The sequence below is a fragment of the Rosa rugosa genome, chromosome 1 (genome assembly GCF_958449725.1).
Source record: "Rosa rugosa chromosome 1, drRosRugo1.1, whole genome shotgun sequence".
In the NCBI taxonomy this organism is placed as follows: Eukaryota; Viridiplantae; Streptophyta; class Magnoliopsida; order Rosales; family Rosaceae; genus Rosa; species Rosa rugosa.
In genome coordinates this window covers 44,342,028-44,356,362 of record NC_084820.1, presented here as the reverse complement: position 1 = coordinate 44,356,362, position 14,335 = coordinate 44,342,028, and the positions used below count along the sequence as shown (strand labels likewise).

General features: G+C 35.8%; 1 long non-coding RNA gene across 7 annotated transcripts; it reads left to right on the top strand.

Moving 5' to 3' along the window:
* The first annotated feature begins 603 nt into the window (after positions 1-603).
* LOC133725036 (uncharacterized) lies at positions 604-5,229 on the top strand. 7 transcript variants are annotated; one of them, XR_009854243.1, is made up of 6 exons: positions 604-1,397; positions 1,496-1,549; positions 1,668-1,763; positions 1,851-2,062; positions 4,122-4,574; positions 4,845-5,229. It is a non-coding gene; the product is annotated as an uncharacterized LOC133725036 (long non-coding RNA). The 7 variants fall into 7 exon arrangements; XR_009854242.1 differs by having other exon boundaries at positions 1,661-1,763; XR_009854239.1 differs by having other exon boundaries at positions 1,496-1,763.
* The last annotated feature ends 9,106 nt before the right edge of the window (positions 5,230-14,335 follow it).

Genomic DNA, 14,335 nt, shown 5'->3' with positions numbered 1-14,335 from the left:
CGTTAGAATATAACGGTCACTTATGCTTTAGGGATCGGATTGAGTAGGGCTTACTGAGATTGAATTCTCAGTTATGGGATTCAAGACCCCTCTTTAGAATTGATTGGATCATATGGAAGGGTTGAAATTGCTGCTTGTTTTCTTTTTGCTTCCGCTATAAAATAATTGTTGCAGCGCTGTAGCAGAGGCCAAGGTATGTTCATTGGGAATCCCAGAACTTGTATTTCAATTTCTGCATATGGAAAGGGTTGTCATATGGATTACTGTTTAGCATATGGAAAGGGTTGTCATAATCATATTTCACTATGTCAAAAAATGCTTCATACCATACCCCTCAGACGACAGAAGACGTTTTTTCTGTTGTCTGATAATTCAGACAACAGTTTTAACTATTTATGTCGTCTAAATGGTATCAAAATCAACACCGATTCAACTTTTTCAAGTTTGTTATAGTTTAGAAAATTCAGACAACAGAATCTGTTGTCTGAGTAAATGGAAAAATTATTTACCCTTATGTGGACAAAAATAGTTTTTTGGCTGAACTAAAACTTAATGTGAACTAGATGCCTATACCTCGAGTTTTCTCAACACTTGGTCAAAAAAACAGAAACCTTCTTTCCCTCTCCCTGAGCTAGACCCCGAGCAACTGCAGCTCCCCGGCCATTTTGGTTCTTCTGCCCCGATCAGAGACATTCTTTCCCTTTCCCAATTATGGTTATTCTCTCCCTGATCTAGGTTTTCTACACAGAAGAGTATCATCAACCTCTCCCCGATCTAGGTCAAGAAGACACTGTTGGTGGAGTTCTTCGATTGCACAAACGATTTCACGATAAGTCTTATTCTTCGTCTTAGGGTTTCGACCTTGATTTGTGTTGGGTTTTAGGGCTTCCTAGGGATATCGATTTGGGGTTTTAGGGTTTCTTTGGGATATCGAATTGGGAGTTTCCTTTGAAATTAGATTTGGGATAACGATTTAGAGATGGGGTGATTGAAATAGAATTGGGTTTTATTCTGGTTTATGGATTTGGGGATGGTTTATGGTTCATTTCGATTTGGGATGGTTTATGGTTATTCAGAATCTAAGGCTCTGACTCCTCTCTAATAGTGCTCCTCCCTCTCAATCTTCAGCCTCCATGACTCTATATCTGATGCCTGAGATTCAGTTCCTCGTTTTTTCTGTTGGGTTTTCTGAAATTTTCACTTCTTATTGATTGGGACATTGGGTATATGAAATCTATGTTTGAGTATATGAAATCCATGTTTGGGTTTATTGATTGGATGGTTGCTGGCTTGCTGCAATTGCTTATTGTTTGGAATTGATGCTTTGTTAATGGAGTGATGGTTGTTTGACGTTTATTTAAACAATTGCTGATTGTTTGATTGTTTGGATTATACATGTGAGTCTGTGAGCTTGTTTATTCAGTTTGATTGTCTGGGATTATACCTGCGAGTTTGGTTTATATGAATCTCATTTTGTTTAGCTTTGTATGTTTAGTCGTAGCTGGTGGGACAATTGCTTAGACTCCTTGCTTCTCAATTGCAATTTGAGGTTATGCTTGTCCCCACATTAATTTTTCATTCTATTAACTTTGTTAGCTGGACATTATTACCTGCAGTTGATTTTCATGAATGGATTATTACGTCTTTCTTAATTTCTTAGATTCTAGGCTCATAGTGCTGGGAGATGGTTCTGCACCTTTGTTCATGGCAAGAGAACATGTCATTGTCTGAACCTTGCAACTGACTTCACTATGCAAAGCCGGGTGAGGATTTTGATTATCTTTCGTTACTCCTTCGTTGGATTTGTGAACAAAAGAAATCAAATTTTGAAATTTTGTCTTGCTTGTCAGAGACTTTGGGATTTTGAAATTGCTTCATGGTATTGGATTCTAGTCGAGGCAAATCTGAACAAGGCAGAGTGCAGTTGCTGTCTTGGTTGCTGACGAATTGGGAACCTGTTTTGAGTCGCTGTCCCTCATTCTTTTATTTGTAGAATAGCAACGTGATGCCCACCAACTGTTCGATGAAAGGCCAAAGACAATCTCTGCAGAATTTGATTGAGGTAGTCTTGGTGAGCTTTGTCTTATTGACTTTTGCTTCTTCCCTTTCTTTGACTTTTATTCTTCCTTTGATAAGCCTTTGCATTCATCCTTGTTAATTAATCCACTGCCTCATGACAAGAGTCCAGCAGATTTTGACAAGAATGCATTATATTTGGCTCATGCATGATTCCATTGTCTGCTAACGCCACCATTCATTTTTTCTTCTTTTGCTTTTGCTTTGCACTTTGTCATCTTCTGCAATCATCTGGAGCACTTTGTTAATCAAGCTTTTCGTCTTATTCATAGCTTAATTAAACTAGCCCCTTTGGTCTGCAACACCACCAGAACTTTAATTTTTGTTTTTATATATGTTGCTTTGTGCTTTGGTGTGTTGGAGAAAACTTGATCATGTGATTATGCTCCATTAAGTGACTTTCCAAGAGGTGGCTCTGTCATCTTCACTGATGGAGAACGATAGGCCACACATCCCTTTTTCTTTTATTTATTTTTTATGAACTGCACTCTTGTAGCTCATTTGGTTTTCTTCTTTGACACTTTTTTGAGAGAAACCACCGAGCTCATTTTGATTTGAAGAGCAGCAGAGACAAAGTTTCAAAGACTCTTTGCTCGGATTTTTTTTGTTTGGATGCAATATGATAACAGCAAGCTGTTTTGACAAGAAAGCTTTATGCTTTTCTTTTTGTTTCCTCCTTGCTGTCGGTGAGGATTGACAGAGATGGGTGCTTTTGAACTCGGTTTGCTTGACATTCCTTGCAGGTTTGTTGCAGGTTTTGGTCAAGGCGACTTTGAGCAGAGCAGAGCAGAGCAGTTTTAGAGTTTTATTATCTATCAAACTTGTCCGTCCTTTTTCTTAATTAGAGGCTTTTAAACTTATTTAAATAAAGCACTCATATTTCTTCCAATGAACAAAATTCATTGCAATTGGGTCTGTTTTTTTTTTCATTTCAACAATGGGTTATGATGTGATGAATCAAAATAAAATAGGTCTTATGTATCCTAGGACTTGCGCATTTTTAGAAATCACATTAAACACTAGATCCCATTAAATTTTACTGTAAAGTTACTAGGTAAACAATGTCCAACAGTGTGTCATGACTTGTGATTGTGAAAACTGAGCTAGTTCTAATAATTGATGCAAGGGCTTCAGAGAGTCTGTTGATGTTTGGCTGAGTAGTGGGTAAATGTTAACGCTTCCTACGATTCTTTCTTTTTGTTCTGGTACATGGATCTAATTAAATGGTTTGGTTATCATTGCATTCAATCAAAGAAGATTAATTAGATACTGAAACCAGTTATCCATTGTTGAGATTGATTGGAATATTACCTGACTAATATAAATGTTCCATTATCCTCTGATATTTGGCTGACGTTTGAATCAATGCGTTTATGCCTTCACGTTTCCAACTTGGTTATGGTTGGAGGCCCCAGACTATGTATTACCTTTTCTTATTAATTCTAATGGAATCCTTTTCGAATTCCATGGTTCTTCATTAATTTCTGTTTTGCTTTTTTCCTGCTGATGTGACCTATCTTCTGTAGATTTATGATTCTTACTCCTGAGTGCTTGCTGATGGATGCAGAACCTCTTTGCATATCTAATGTTTCAGTCATTTGTTAGTTTTATAATATCCATGATTAATTTTCCAAGTCATACATCTCTGATTGAGTTTACTTTTTTTTTCTTTTCTTTTTTCCTGTGCATGATTGCAAGGATATGGATTTAGTTGCTAGTCTGTTTAGAAAAAAAAAAAAAATGCTTCGTTGCATTGCCAAGTATCAAGAAAACATTTTGCATTAGATGGTGGCATTATAGTTCCATACTCAGATCAACAGCCAACTTGAAGCATTTCAAGTTTTCTGATCCTTTTTGTTCTCTTTATTAAGACTGGAGTTCTTTGTAGATTATAGATAGTATAGTACTTGCACTCATTGCTGACCCTGCAATTTTATTAGCATGTTATAAAACATTCTTTTAGTATAGGCCAGAATTAAGATTTTATTGTTTTCTTGGGTCACATTTGTAGTTTCATCTAATGCAAATGTCAATGTCTGGTCCAGGAAACTCTACCTAGATTATCTCCTCGTCTTGGAGTGGAAATGGTTCAGAAGAAAATAGCTGCAGCCTTGAAACATTAGTGGGTTCTGGCTTTCCTTGTAATCAAAGTTAAGTATTCTTCTCTGTAATGTAGGTCTTCAATTGTAAGAAATTATATTTTGGAATATTCAGATCAACTTTTGTAGCCAATACTTTAATTGAATGGTCAGACAAATTGTTTTGAAAAAAAAAAAAAAAAAAAAAAGAGATGATCAATCTTCAGTAATAGTCAAATTGTATTACCTGCAATTCGGAAGTGCAAGACTTGGTGTTTGGTAAGCATTTTTAGGTTTAACTCTACAACTGAAGTTTGGTTTGTATTTTTGAGACTTAACTAGTAATATATGTATATATATTACATGATTTCGCAGGATATAGGGGAAGGAGTTCTTGCTTCATGTGGGTCTTATTTTAAGGTGCTTTTGATGCTTGTTTAATATATGCATATATCTACTTTTACGTTACTATGCACTAGACTGGAGTCTTTTAATCATGGTCAAAGGTCTATGTCTAAAATTTCTAGTTCGCTCTCCCTTTCATACGGATAGCCAAATAGAAATATATCTTTCCCTTAAGCTATTCTGTTACATCCATCATTTTTTGTTCTGTTCTATTTGTGCAATCTGAACTTGTTGTATGCTACAATGTGCTGATCATATTTTTTTTTTGCTGTTGGTGCTGTGTAGTGAAAGCTTGGAGTTAGGCTCATTAGGCTAGCATTGGAAGCGGATGATTGGCTTACACACATAAGGATATTGATGTGGTTTGAGCTGAATGGGCAAATCATGTTATGCAGTTCTAACTTTGGTTCTGTTTAAGGTAGATGAGTAGCACTTGGAACTGCTTTTGTGCATTTATATATAACTGATGGAAAGTGTTGATGAACTTAAATTATGCATGCATTTGCTCTGTCTAGCTACTCTTTCTTTACCTTATAGGTTTTTGACTTTGTGCACTAGGTAAATGATCGAGATAAGATGGTTTTTTGGTTCTCTTGATCATAATGTAACTGTTGGCTAGGTTTAGAGTTGGAACTATGCATTGTATTTTGGATGATGTTGATGCAATTAATGAAACGTAGCCATCATTTTCAATGCTGATTTTAGTCCAATTTTATGGTTAATTTTGATGATTGTAAATGACTGATGTTAAAATGGTTGAAAGGCAACAGATATATGCAGGTTTATGTTGTATCAAGAAAATACAGCACAATTTATGTTGTATCAAGAAAATAGAAACAACAGAAACAAATGATCATATGTTGTTTCTACCAAGTTCAAACAACAGAAAAGTAGAGTTCAAAGAGCTCTCAGACAACAGAATTAGGTGATTGATATGTTGTTTCTACCACGTTCAAACAACAGAAAAGTAGAGTTCAAATAGCTCTCAGTCAATAGAAGTAGGTGTTGATATGTTGTTTCTACCACGTTCAAACAACAGAAAAGTAGAGTTCAAAGAGCTCTCAGACAACAGAAGTAGGTGGTTGATATGTTGTTTCTACCAACTTCAAACAACAGAATTATGTTGTTGCATAGGAAATCAGTCAACATATAACTGTCATTGTTCTTCAAATCAGACGACAGAAGCAACAACTAAGCTTAATATTGGTTCAATCAAACGACAGAAACAACAAAAACGCCGTCATCTTACATTAACTACATCGACAGTTATTTTTTGAATCCGTTGATGAAGTGAATTTCCAACAACATTAATATGTAGTGGTATGGTGTTTCAGACGACAGATAGACTCCGATTCTTCAATATTAGGTACTTCAGATGACAGAACTTAAACTGAATCTGTCGTCTAAGTAGCTTATAAATGACGGAGAATATCTGTCGTCTGAATGGCTGAGAGACGGCAGCCACTTAGACAACAGATTTTTACTTCATCAGACGACAGATATGGTCTGTCGTCTGAAGCATTTTTTGGCATAGTGTTTGGAATGTTTGATCATGCATATAGAAGAAATTCTGCATATATGGTTGAATGCCTCACTGTGATCGTGTGATGAAAACTGTTGAACTAAGAATGATATGATTACTGTGATGGTATTATATGATGATTTTGATTGAGTATTGTTTGTTTTAAGTGTGCTATGGTTTTTGGTTAACAATTAGAAATATGTCTCCCATTTGTAAGATCTGCAGTATTGTTATTTTCATGGCATAGATTAATAAGTTCATACAGAAACTGAACATATGGTTATTAATTCTAGTTTTGATATTCTTGAAAGATTGTATTGGTCATTTTGCACAAAGCAAGTTTTCATTATCACTCTTCAAGGATTTTAAGTTTTAACAAAACTGGAACTTGTGTTTATGCATTTAAAATTGCACTTATATTTTGTCTTCCAAAGAAGTTGTTCACTGTGTAATTTTAAATACAGAACAGCATCATATGTAATCACAACTATGTATTTAGATACCTTGAAGCTTTTCTTGTCCAAAGATTTTGACTGGTTCAAGGAATGACTGATTTTTGTTAAATGCAGTATGGTGATTTAGAACTTTAGAATGTTGAGTTTTATGCCACAAAGGTATTACTTGATATTATTTCAGTTATGGGGTTTTATGGAAAACTAATCATGTACCTGCTAAAATTTTAAAGCTCATGACTACTTTTGAATTTTATGTCTTTTGCTTTATTTTGGTTGTGTTATTCAAATACATGATCTTGTTTTAAAGATTGACACACAAATAAACGTTTTACTGCAGAAATCTTATTTTCTTTATTTTTCTGTGTTTTTAGGTCTAAATGTGGTCACTATAGGCCAAATTCAGTTGCTTAATGGATGGAATTATAAGAAGTGGAGAAACCAAGTTGAATTTTATCTGTCTATGCATCAAAATATGGATCTTTGCTTGATTGAGGAACAGCCATTAGAGCTAGACACTGAGAGCACAGAAGAAGATAGAAAATACTATAAGGAGTGGTATAGCTCCAACAGGAAAGCCAAAAATGTGATAAGAACCTCTATGTCTGACACAGTTAGGGGCTCGATCATTGAGCCAGAGCTTGCCATGGATTTCCTAGAAGCCATAGGAGATAAATATCAGGAGAGTGACAAAGCTGAGGCTGCTAGGCTATCCAAAAGATTTAATGAGCTGGAGTTTTCAGGAAAAGGAAGTGTGAGGGAACACATTATGGAGCTGATTGACCTCAACTCGAGGCTGAGGGATTTAGACATGGGAGTTAAAGACTCTCAGGTAGTGCATGTGGCACTTCAGTCATTGCCTAACACCTACAGTAACCTGAGAACCTCCTACCATGCCCAAGAGTCTAACTGGGACTTGAACAAGTTAATTTCTATCTGTGTAGTAGAGGAAGAGAGAATCAGGAAGGAAGGCAGACCAACTACTGCAGTCAACCTAGTTGAGAAGCCTAAGTGGAAGAAACAGAACAAACTTAAGGCCAAGAAGACTACCACCACTAAAGTACCTGGCAAACCTGCAGAACACAAAGCTGAGAGACCTTTTAAGTTTAAGTGCTATTTTTGCAAGAAAATAGGGCACATGAAGAGAGACTGCAGTGGTTTCAAGGCTTGGATGATAAAGAAGGGTGAGTCTTTTCCAAATTCTGTCTTTTCTCTAGAAGTTAATTTTGTTAATATAGCATCTCATTCTTACTGGTTAGACTCAGGCTCACCCATACACATTACGAATTCCTTGCAGGGTTTAACAAACAGGAGGACACCAAAGAAAAGTGAGGTCCAAGTTTGTGTGGGAAATGGTTCGAGAGTAGCAGTTAAGGCCATTGGGACTCTGAAGATTGATTTAGGCTTAGGAAATTTTCTTTTTCTAGATAGTGTTTATTATATTCCTTCCTTGAAAAGGAATTTGATTTCAGTAGGTCTTTTAGTTAAGATTGGTTGCAAACTCATTATTGATTTCAGTGGAATAAAGTTATTTCAGGGTTCAAATTATCTTGGCTGTGGTGTGTTTATGCATGATTATTTGAAATTAGATTGTTCTGTTGCTCAACAGGAGATTATGTTGATTGAAAATAATCAAAACACTATAAAGAATAACACTGTCACAGGTACAAAGAGAACATTGTTCAATAATAAGTCTGCAAATATATGGCATAGAAGATTAGGCCATATATCCAAAGAAAGACTAAAAACACTCGAGAAAAATAAAATTTTACCTGCATTGAGTGTTTTAAAGGGAAATTGACAAACTACAGAAAGAAAAAGGCCTTAAGAAGTCAAAACCTATTAGAACTAATACATACAGACATATGTGGTCCGTTTAAACATAAAACTATCTGTGGAAATTTTTACTTCATCACATTCATAGACGATTTTTCCAGGTACTGCTATATCTATTTACTGTCAGAAAAATCACAAGCTCTAGATGCATTCAAAATTTATAAAACTGAAGTTGAATTGCAACTAGAGAAGAAAATTAAGCTAGTGAGATCTGATAGGGGAGGGGAGTTCTATGGGAAACACACTGAAGCAGGCCAGCAAAAGGGTCCTTTTGCACTATATTTACAGGAAAATGGCATTAAGGCTCAGTACACAACTCCCTATAATCCTACACAAAATGGAGTAGCAGAGAGGAAAAATAGGACATTATTAAACATGGTGAGAAGTATGATGTGCACTACAGGTCTACCTATATTTTTATGGGGTGAAGCTCTTAAGACTGCAAATTATATTTGCAATAGATCACCTAGTAAATCAGTAGACAAAACACCTTTTGAGTTATGGTGTGGAAGGCAACCTAGCTTGCATCACTGCCATGTGTGGGGATGCAAGGCTGAGGCAAAGTTGCCAAATGCACAGACACAGAAGCTTGAATCCAAAACAGTCAGTTGCCATTTTATTGGCTACTGTGAGAAATCTAAAGGCTATAGGTTCTATGCAGCTCAAAATTTTACCAGAACTTTTGAAACTCATCAAGCAAAATTTCTGGATGAAGGATTTAGTAATACTAACTTTGAAGACTTGTCCTTAGAGTTAGAAGAAATTACTGAAAATCAAAATTTACAGAATATTTTACCTTTAATTCAGTCAAACAATGCAGATAATGCAGATACAGAAACTCCAAGCCAAAATCAAGCTTTAGAAGAACCAATAGGCTTAGAATCTCATATAGATGAACCTATAAATGATGTCCATTTAGAAAATAACCCTGCAGAAGAAGAAATTCCACCTCAGCCTAGGAGATCCCAGAGAGAGAGAAGACCAGTATATGGGGAAGATAGTGATTTTGTAGTGTACCTGCAAGAAACTGATATCCTAGGAGAAGATAATGATCCTTCAAGTTTCAAGCAAGCTATTGAGAGCCATGAAGTTGAAGAATGGCAGAAGGCCATGAAGGCTGAGATCGAGTCAATGAAGCAAAATTCAGTATGGGAACTAGTCAAACCAAATCCAAACCAAAAACCAATAGGCTGCAAGTGGGTGTTTAAGACAAAGAGAGATGCAAATGGTAATATAGAAAGGCATAAAGCCAGGCTAGTAGCTAAGGGTTTCACACAAAAAGAAGGCATAGACTATACAGAAACATTCTCTCCAGTTTCAACTAAAGACTCATTTAGGATTATAATGGCTCTCGTAGCTCATTATAATATGGAGCTGCATCAAATGGATGTGAAAACAGCCTTTTTGAATGGAGAGTTAGATGAGGTCATATATATGAAACAACCTGAAGGTTTTGTGAAAACAGGAAAAGAAGATCATGTATGCAAACTGAAAAGATCAATTTATGGACTTAAGCAGGCTTCTAGACAATGGTATAAGAAGTTTGATTCAGTGATTTCATCTTTTGGCTTTTCAAAAAATATTGTAGATGAATGTGTATACATTAAGACAGTTGGGAAAAAATTTATTTTTCTTATACTGTATGTGGATGATATTCTTTTAGCTAGCACTGACATTAAATTGATTAAAGATACTAAAGCTTTTCTGTCTAAAAATTTCGACATGAAAGATTTGGGTGAGGCATCCTATGTATTAGGAATTGAGATTAAGAGAGACAGGGCACAAGGCTTATTAGGCTTATCTCAACACAATTACATCACAAAAGTGTTAAAGAGATTTGGAATGGAGTCTTGTGCATCAGGTGATGCTCCTATGACCAAAGGTGACAAACTGTCTAAAAACAAAAATTCTAAAAATGGGGGGAAGATGTCTGATATGGAAAGCAAGCCTTATGCTAGGTTAATTGGTAGCCTAATGTATGCACAGGTCTGCACTAGACCTGATTTATCATTTGCAGTTGGAATTTTATCTAGGTTTCAGTCTAATCCTAGTCATGAACACTGGGTTGCAGGAAAGAAAGTACTTAGATATTTGCAGAAAACTAAATCTCACATGTTGGTTTACAGACAAGTTAAAAAGCTTGAACTAGTTGGCTATACTGATTTAGATTTTGCAGGCCATTATCCGGATTCTAAAAAGTCCACATCTGGTTATGTCTTCATGCTTGCAGGAGGGGCTGTTGCATGGAAAACCATGAAACAGTCATTGATTTCAACCTCCACTATGCAGGCTGAGTTCATAGCCATTTATGAAGGAGTCTGTGAAGGCTTGTGGATCAAAAATTTCTTAATGCATACTAAAGTATTAAATTCAATTGTTTCAGATGCATTGAAAATATTTTGTGATAATGAGGCTGCAGTATTTTTTGGTAAAAACAGTAAAATGTCCAACAACTCTAAACACATAGACTTAAAATTCTATAGTGTTAGAGAAAGAGTGAAACATGGTGAGATAAGTGTTTTGAATGTTGACACTGAATCACAACTTGCAGATCCTTTTACTAAAGCATTATCAGTTACAAGTTTTCAGAAGCATACCAAGAACATGGGAATTCTATCTGATTTGGAGGCTTGAGTTCAGTGGGAGCCATCTTTTAATTTTTAGAATTTATTTTGTATAATAGGATTCTTGTTTCAATCATTGTCGTTTTTGTTTTTGCTTGTAATTTTGATACTGCAGTTTATGAATAAAATGAGGTATTTCATTATATGTGTTCTTTTTGTTTTTAGCATTACTTTAATTTCTGCAGTCTTGCAAATTACAGTTTTTGAATTTTAAAATATCACTGTGTGTTATCAAGTGAACTTTTCTGCATTGAGGAATTTTGCAGCTTCAGTTTCAGTTTTCAGTTAAGCAAATACCAGTTCACTAGTGTTTCAGTTTTTGCTGTTAAGATTTTGAGTTGTCAAAATCATTCTGTTGGACTATGAGCATTGGATTTTGCAGGTAGATATACTTGTCCAAATTTTGCTCTTGTTATCACCTTAAGCTTATGTGATTGCAGTATTTGATGTTAGTGATCTTTAATCAATCTGGTTATTTAATCAAAATTGGTTTGAGGTTCTGCATTACTTTCTGCAAATTGACCAAGCTGAATGAGCTATGAGTTTTTGTGTATTTCAGTGCACACTTCAGTTTGTTGTCTTTATAGGGTTATTGGTTCAGTTGTGTTGTATGCAGACAATGTTAGTCCAAGTGGGAGAATGTTAGAATATGTGGACTTAACATCATCTGATTTACATTAAGATAAAACCAATTGATTTAATCCTATGGAAATAACAAGAAGTACATAACTACAACTCTAATTCTGGTTATCTATTGAGGTGTATATCTCTCAATAGAAGTAGGAAACTCATTAGTAATCAACCTGTATTACATCAAGTATTTGTGATAAATTCTAAGTCTCCTATCTCGATAAACATGAAGCAGTGTTGGACTCCTTATGGGATGAATCTAACTCGTGGTTTTGGCCAATATAAATAGGGAGCAAAGTCCCTGTATTCATCACCAGTCTTTGCATATTGTTCAGCCCCATTCTGAAGCCTTTTGGTGTTGACATACAGAAGACTTTCTTCTCGAGTTCTGCTACTGCTATTCATCCTTTTCCAGTTGCTCAAGATGTCTAACCTTGGTCAAGTTGTTTCTGCAGGGATCCAGAGCGTCAATGATCCAGGTGGAGTCCTAGTTCCACTAGGAAAGCTATTCTGCAGTTTCTGTGTGGATGTTGTGCAGCTGGTCTAATTGATATTGTATATGTGTTGTATGATATGATCTTGTGTTTGATGTGTTGGTTGTTGCATCATGTAGATTTATGATACGCTAAAATTAAGCGCTCAACTTAACCCTGCAAAATGTAGTCGTTAGCAATATAGAGTAAGCAAGGATCGTTCAAGCCGGGGATTGAGGGTAACAAATTAATCACACAAAATAAAAACAAACTAACTAAAACACAAATCAAACAAACAAAGAGACTAACTAAAAGAAAAACGCAGAATAGGGGAAAGAAGAGAAGAAGCAATCGAAAATACAAGAAGAAAAGAAAAATAAATGTTTTGGGGATTTTTAGATTTTACGAAAATAAAAGGAAAACAAAACAAAGAAAGCAATTTCGATTTTTATGTTTGAGAAAAATAAGATGGAGAAAACGTTAGAGACTCGGAAATCCACCACCAATTATTTTCGAACAATGTTAAGTTAACCTAGTTTCAATTACTAAGGTGTGAACAGAAATCAACCAAGAAACAAGTCGGAGCAGATCATGTCCCTTATTAATGTTTCCCTAATTACTTAGTCTACGTGAACGCACAATAACTAAGCCTATCAAACATGCAATCAAGGTATAGAACGCTATCCTATCAACAACACATATAGTGTCAACATATTTGAAGCATTAAGATCTCATGGAAACGATTGATTATAGAGTTGCAGTCTAGTGTGGAACGCCTACCTAGCATGCTCTTCTAGTTGTTTAAAACATCAACTTTTGTTCAAAGCCTTGCATACTTGTGGATTAGAAAACAAGACGATTAGGTGAATTATTTTCTAAATCCTAGCTCCAATTACATGCATAAATCCTATGTTGGCCACCATAAAACAAACACATGCAAAAGTTTTCAATCAATCAGAGATAAACAACCAATCCACACCAAAGATTCAGAAACTAAATTTAAACAAACATATGTTCTACATAATTGGGGCTTCAAACCTCGCCCCTAACAAAAGTAACTAGCCACACATCGTCTTAAATTCAACAATTAAAAGCATAAGTATTAGATTACAAGACAATAAAAACCAGAAAAGGGAGAATATGAGAGCCACGAATTCACTTTTAGGCAGCCTTAGATGCAAGCACTCCTTCAAGATGGGTCACGGCAGAAGCTTGATGGAGATGGATGATGGATTGCCCGGTTTTCCTTCTTGAAGACTTGGGAATTTTAGACTTTGTGTGCTAGGGTTTGGGAGCAGAATATGGCGCTGTAGGATGGTGTTTTTCAACGTGTTCTGCTGCTCTATATATATGTGGAGCACCCCCAAGTTTCCTTTTCCAATTCTGCTTTGAAAGCCTCCCCTAGTTGCTTGAGGATTACTCTGATTGGTGCACAATTAAATGATTTTCAAGGCTTAATAATCCTCCCAAATTCTTGATGAATCATTCTAGGACTCTCCTTGTAATTTTCAGCATCAATAAACTTCCAAAAATGCACCCAAAATTCGTCCATAGAAGATTTCTGCCAAACAGTCCAGTTTTGACTAGGATTCGGTTTCTGATTCTGAAGCTTCCTTCTTGGACAAGAAACGACTTCGTCTTGACAAGTTTCTGGATGGTTCTTGACTCCCACGTGTTCTATGACATCATATCTTCTAGATAGATCAACAACCTTCTGGAAAAACTCCAATTAAATCGCCGGAAAAAATCTCCCAAAAAGCTTCGTGAAAAGCTGACAGTTTCTGCCTTATCGGGAAGCCTTCTTTGAGATTGATTTCCTACTTCCTCGTTGATGATTCTGGCCAGTTCTTTAGCTCTTGTTAAATTATAACATCATGTCTTGAAGGATCGCTGGCCCTTTCTGCAAAGGTGCAGCTGGAAGAATGCAAGAATCTATCCTCAAAATCGTTCCCAGAAAGCTGATTCTGAAACTGCAGTTTTCTGCTTTGCAGCAACTGTTTTGCACAATGATTTCCGTGGACTTCCCTTGTAATTTCTAGCCAAATGGTTGATCAAAATTAGTCCTCTGCATCAGTACTTCATGTTCCATGGCTTCGTTGCTCCCTTTAAGCTCTTATTTCTCTTGAATCACTCCACGAACTACCTAAAAAGAAAACAAAGTTAAAACTGACTTTTTAAAGGAAATAGCTAAGAAAAGTGTAAAGTATTGCACATTATATTCGTCGCATTTATGCTCCTA